Genomic DNA, 6,801 nt, shown 5'->3' on the forward strand with positions numbered 1-6,801 from the left:
TGAACATTGTGCTCTCATGATTATACTGCAACATAGCATCAATAAGCAATATAGTCACCAAGTCACTGACTCATACGGTTTTCATTTCTCTTTATACATCTGTCACAAATTATTCATAAAAGTCCCACACCGATAGCCGTGCCTCCGATTTTTGCACCCACACGTGAATTAGCTTATGCTAATTGGCTCATCATTTGCTCAACTGGACCACTTAAATTATCTTCGCCCCATCAAGCTGTTATTATGATTTGTATGCTAATGAAAACCGCTGTATTGTGGCTCCCACACATAATGCAGCAGGAGTCTAAGTATTTTCATAATGTTTTGCAACAGAATGTCTATCACAGCATCCCAGGGACTGTATTTGGAGGGCTCCTGAGTGGTGCAGTGGTCTGAGCAGTGCTTGAGGCATCACTACAGACACCCTGGTTCAAATCCAGGCTGTATCACATCCAGCTGTGATTGGGAGTCCCATAGGGCGGCACACAATTGGCCCAGCATCGTCCGGGTTTGGCCGTCATGGTAAATAAGGATTTGTTCTTAACTGACTAACCTAGTTAAATAAATACAAAAAAATGCTATTGGTATTTATTATGGATCCCATTAGCTGATGCCAAGGCAGCAGCTACTCTTCCTGTCACGTTGTATAATGAATAGGAGTCAGGCGCAGGAATACAAAAATAGTTTTTTTTTTTTCTTCTCTCTACCCAAAATAGCGTACGTCATACGGGGACGAAGCCCAAACCAAACACGTCTATATATATATATATATATATATATATATATATATATATATATATATATATAACACAGGGCTGTAACCCAAAAAAAGAGCAAGGTGTACCTCTAATAAATACAAGGGACGAGGCCCGTAATAACAAGTGCACACAAACATGGTAACACGCAAGCCGATACAACAGCACAGGTCCTCACAAGACCAACGGACATGGAACAATAATCAACAAGGACAATGGGGAACAGAGGGCACATATATAGACATAATAATCAGGGGAATGGGAACCATGTGCGTAATGAGACAAGACAGTCCGGGGTTGGTGGTAATGAATCCAGTTCAGTGACGCCTAGAAGGCCGGTGAGGTAGACCTCCGGAGCTGGTGAACAGAATGAGCAGCAGGGGAATCCGTGACACTTTCTGGGGTACAGCAAAATTAAGGCAGTTATACGTTTTAAAAACATTACAATACATTCATAACAAATTTCAAAACATATTAAGTGTGTGCCCTCAGGACTCTACTCTACTACCACATATCTATAACACAAAATCCATGTGTACATGTGTGTATAGTGCGTATGTTACCGTGTATTTGAATGCATGTGTTTACGTTTATGTTGCTTCACAGTTCCCGCTGTTCCATAAGGTGTATTTATATCTGTTTTTTAAATCAAATTTTACTCCTGGTATTATTTACTTGATGTGAAATAGAGTTCGATGTACTGTAGTCATGGCTCTATGTAGTACTGTGCGCCTCACATAGTCTGTTCTGGACTTGGGGACTGTGAAGAGACCTCTGATGGCATGTCTTGTGGGGTATGCATAGGTGTCCGAGCTGTGTGCCAGTAGTTCAAAAAAATAACTGTGACAGTCAATCTGAAGAATGTTACTTCAGGGTGAAGTGGTATTAACTCTTTTCTGACTGAACCTTATCGTGATCAGTCCACTTTCCAATCCGGTGCACATGTTAGGAAACCACTCTGTTCATGTTCAGTCCCCTCGACCTTGACTGCAGCAGAGGATAAACCATGAGGTCCATTATTAGGAGATGGTTTCACTGCAACTCTCAGGTTCAGTAGCCCCATGAGGCAAGTGTTCAGAAGTGTGGTGGCTGCTAGATTATTCTTTTGGCAGGAGGCAGAGACCGTTCTAAAGACGTGCCCTTGTCTTGCTCCCCTGTTCTCTGTCTTTGTCATGACATCCTACATTGGTGTTGGCCTGACATTAGCCTGTATTGTACTGGCAACATTTAGCATTTAGAGTGTTGCAGCATGAACAAAAGTGCTACCCAGCTTGGTGAATCCAACTGGTGTTTATTTGACATATATCACACAATGTACACTTTATTGTGCTATGGTGTGGGTGTGTGTGAGTCGGTGGGTGTGTGTGTGCTTGCACAAGTGCGTGCGTGTCGTGGGAAAGAAAGAGGTGCTAAAAGAATTGTCTAGCTCTAAGCCATAATAGATAGGCTATGGTAGTAGTTTGTCACTTGGCTCATTTTGGAAGGCAAAATTAAAACGAAAAAAGGAAGCCATTGACAGAAAAACAAAAGGGAAACTAGCAAAAATGAGCTGTGACTGATGACACAGCAAAACCCACTTGGCCGCTTCATTGCTTCGCCTCAGCTAGGAATGCCTGGACTATCTCCAGATACTCAGTGAGATTGCCTAGGAAAGTAAGAAGAAAAGAGGCTGCTTCAGGTATGCTTGAGGTATCCCACCTCAACACAACCTTCTACCGAAGTTACAGAAATACTTGAATAAACAAAAGACTCCTCACAGGTATATAGCATGCCAGGTGCCACAATTTGTCAAAACAATAATTTGATTCTTCCCCAGGATTTATAGCAACTATTAATAAATCACTGACCGATTGTCACGACTTCCGTCGAAGTCGGTCCCTCTCCTTGTTCGGGCGGCGTTCGGCCGTCGACGTCACCGGCCTTCTAGCCATCGCCGATCCACTTTTAATTTTCCATTTGTTTTCCCTTTGTTTTACACACCTGATTTCAATCCCACAATTACTGTTTCATTATTTAACCCTGTTCCCCCATGGGTTTTTGTGAGTGATTGTTCATTGTATTTACGGTCTGTCATGGTGTGCGTGTATTTGTTACTTTGTATATTTGACATTTTGAGTAAAAGTACGTTGATTACTCATATCTGCTGTCCTGCGCCTGACTCTCTACACCAGCCACACATAGGACCCGTTACACCTATGAAATAAGTAGAAGAAGTTGCCTCAAAAGTGTGTTGAGGATTATATTAAGAGTTGCAGGTTGTAGCTTAATTGAGGTTCCCCATAGAGTCATTTAAGTGGTTGAATGAACATGAGGCTGACGTTAATGACTCACACTCTCCCAGTTGTCATGCCAATGAGCTGTGTGACAGTGCCCGTTGTGAAAACTGGCATTGGCCTCCTGGCTGGTAGCTTCAACAGCTGGGCCCTCAAACAATCATAACTCTCCTGTAGCTCAACATGATGCCTGTTTCTCTTACAATGCCCTCTTCCATTCTATCCACTTGGTCCATTTCCCTCAGTTGTCCAATATTATAAGAGTCTATGGTATGACTCAACCTTCTAGTATCTGGGCAGATAATTTAACCACATGTGTAATAAAACTAGGGTTCATGTGCCGTGGGTAGAGTTTTTGTTTTGTTCAAGTGACATCTCCGGAACAAGCCGGGAACGAGACAAAAACCTCCAGGTGACCATGACAGAGTGCGTCCTATAAACGTTCTTGGGGAAATCCCCAGAACAAACCGGGTAGGGGTGAGTGGGGTATGTTCAGCAATTATTTTACATTCAGCATCACTACGTCAAGGGAAATATAGTATTATTTCTAACAAAGATATCTACATATATTTCTGGATGTTGTGTATCCCTGGTAATAATCAGAATTCATGTAAACATAAGTTTTGAAAACATATTGTCCAAAGAAAGTGGTCTCTTGACATGGGGTAAGTTGAGCCGCCTTGGGGTAAGTGGGTAATGGTGTACTGTGACAGTGGGTGATGGTGCTGGTAGGTCAAAGTTTCATTCATGGAACAGTTGGAGGCGGCTATGGAGCCATTATCCTGGCGGGTAAGCTCTGCACACAAAGCTACTGTACCTAGAGCTCGGCAGAATCAATGCTGAGGGCTTGGCGGCGGCCTCGGTGGTTTGATACTGCTGCAGCTCATCGCTCTCCTTCTCCTTTGGCAAAGTATATGCATCAGAAATTGCTGGTTCCAGCTAACTATACTGAACAAAAATATAAACGCAACATGCAACAATTTCATTGATTTTACTGAGTTACAGTTCATATGAGGAAATCCGTCAATTGAAATGAATAAATTAGGCCCTAGTCTATGGATTTCACATGACTGAGAATACAGATATTGTTATAGGGGTCGTTGAATGGAGACCAAGGCGCAGCATGGGTAGTGCTCATTCTTTGTATTTAATGAAATCAGAACTCAGGCCATTCTTACATTATTCTCCCTGTACACCGAGTCAGAACCGTAGGATACATTTAGGGGGCTTATCAGCAGACAATGAAAGCTCTTACAATATTCGATGATGACATTTCACTAAAACAGGCTATAGGCTACATGTACACCACCAAGTCAACAGTAGGCTAAGTTATGAGGGGAAAAGGGACCAAATTATTAGGAGGGTGAGGCACATGGGCTACTAACAGCTTACTACACAACATACACTTAGTATTACTTTCTTAGCTACAGTATACATATTTCTGTGGCATATTACATCATTCATGCAGCAGCATGCAATACATTTTTTAACTCACGTTGTTGTGCTGTGTTCACTTGAACAGGAAGGTGGCGCAGCGGTCCTTCGTGGGCAAATCTTCTAACTTTGTCATCAAAGTCTACCATTCTCTGGAATATTGTCTTTCAAGACAACTGGGAACTCTGAAAAAAGCAAGGTTGAATCATGACATCTTCAGGTCGGAGCTCTAGAAATATGCCTGAGTTCCCGACTTGGAATTCTGAGTTGGATGACCATTCAAAACATATTTTCCCAGTCGGAGCATTGCATTGACAGCATGGCCAATGTTGAATGTTTATCCTTTTAAGCTTGGAAAAGAGACCCTTAAAACCTCTTCAGCGTCTCATCCCGTCAGCGGGATCAAAATCCAGTGAAAAATCATATCGCCAATTAGCATTAAAAAAAAATCATAATTAAAAAAAAATAATAATAATATATATATATATTTTTTTTTATAGATACACCTCTCCTGAATCGACCCACGTCGTCCGATTTCAAAAAGGTTTTACAGGAAAAGCAAATCATTAGATTATGTTAGATGAGTCCATCGTAAAAAGCAGCTTCATAGCCATTTTCCGACCAACCACTTGCATCACATATAATCAAAAAACAGCTAAATGCAGCACTAACCTTTTACAAACTTCATCAGATGGCACCCCTAGGACATCATGTTATACAATGAATGCATTCTTTTGTTCAATAAAGGTCATATTTATATATAAAAACAGCATTTTACATCGGCGCGTAACGTTGACTAAATAATTTCCCCTCAAATGCGTCCCGGTAAACAATGCTACATTTCCCTAAATTACTATCCGATAACGATTTTTTTAATTGATATTGTCAATCTAACATTTATAGATGAATATCTCTTGAGAACACCTGTCATACCAGATTTTAAATTAACTTTACTGGGTAATCACACTTTGCGATAAAAGGAGATGCGATACTCAGAAAATGAGCTAATATACAGAGCTCGGCGCCATCTTGGAAACAATCGCATGTCACATCTCATCTTGTATAATATTGTCAATAATCGCCTACCTTTAGTTGTCTTCATCAGAAAGCATCCCAGGTCCACAACAGATGTATTTTCGGTCAAAAAGTCCATACTTCACGTTCCATTAGCCTGCTGTTGGTAGCGCGTCCTATGGCTCTCTCCAAGCGCAGGGCTGAAGTTCCGGATAAAATGAGATTCTCCCGCCTGTAGGTTCGTTCAAACATGTCAAACATTGTAAAACATTCATCTTCAGGGCCTGTAACACCAAGAGAGCCAATAAGATTCGAGGGGGATGATTTCATTGCCTTTAAAACCGTTTCCAAAGGTGGGGGTAGACATGGCCGCCGGCGTCATAATGGTGATGGCCCATCCCCTGTGACCAATTTCCAATGCGTGTCATTCACTGAGTTTCGACTGTATAAGGCTCAAACCACTGTGAAAAGACTGGCGACATCTAGTGGAAGCAATAGGAAGTGCTCACTGAACCATTGTTAACGGTGTGATTAATAGGGAAAGATGAGAAGTCGAGTCCACAATTCAGAATTCCACTTCCTGTTTCAATCGGTCTCGGGGTTTTGACTGCCATTTGAGTTCTGTTATACTCACAGACACCATTCAAACAGTTTTAGAAACTTTAGAGTGTTTTCTATCCATATATAATAAGTATATGCATGCCCTAGCTTCTGAGTTTGATTAGTAGGCCGTTGAAAATGGGAACGATTTTTTTTCAAAATGCGCTGTGGCGTCCACTATCCTAGGGTATCCTCAAGAGGGATACACACAGAGTTGGACAACACATCCACTCCACCGAATAGCAGGCTAGGGATTGCTTTGCAATGCATGCAGTTAGCCACTTATTCCTTTCAAACCACTCATTGTTGAATTTGCGATTTCCAATGGCCGATGAGCTCCGATACATTTTATCTATAATTTCTCTTCATATGACAAGGATTGAAAAGGATTTGCCAGTAGATTGTTGACTTGATTCATGATAATGACTGCTAGCTTTCTAGCTAATATTTTGAAACTATGATGTTGACATGATCAGTCCACTCAAAGCTACTGTAGATATAACATCATTTGACGTCATTTTATCTGTGGCCTTGAGCCTTATTGGATGGGCATTTCTAACGTAACTCTATGGCAGCACACAAGGGGCTTGGATTTTCGAGCTCTCTCCATAGATTTTGCCGTGATGTAATGTCCCCATGAGTGACAGAACACTGAGCCAGTCACAGTGCAACTAGAGAATATTACCAATCCCTACGGTCAATATTTTCCAGAAAGTACTGAGCTA

This window comes from Salmo salar, chromosome 09 (genome assembly GCF_965601325.2).
Source record: "Salmo salar chromosome 09, fSalSal1, whole genome shotgun sequence".
In the NCBI taxonomy this organism is placed as follows: domain Eukaryota; kingdom Metazoa; phylum Chordata; class Actinopteri; order Salmoniformes; family Salmonidae; genus Salmo; species Salmo salar.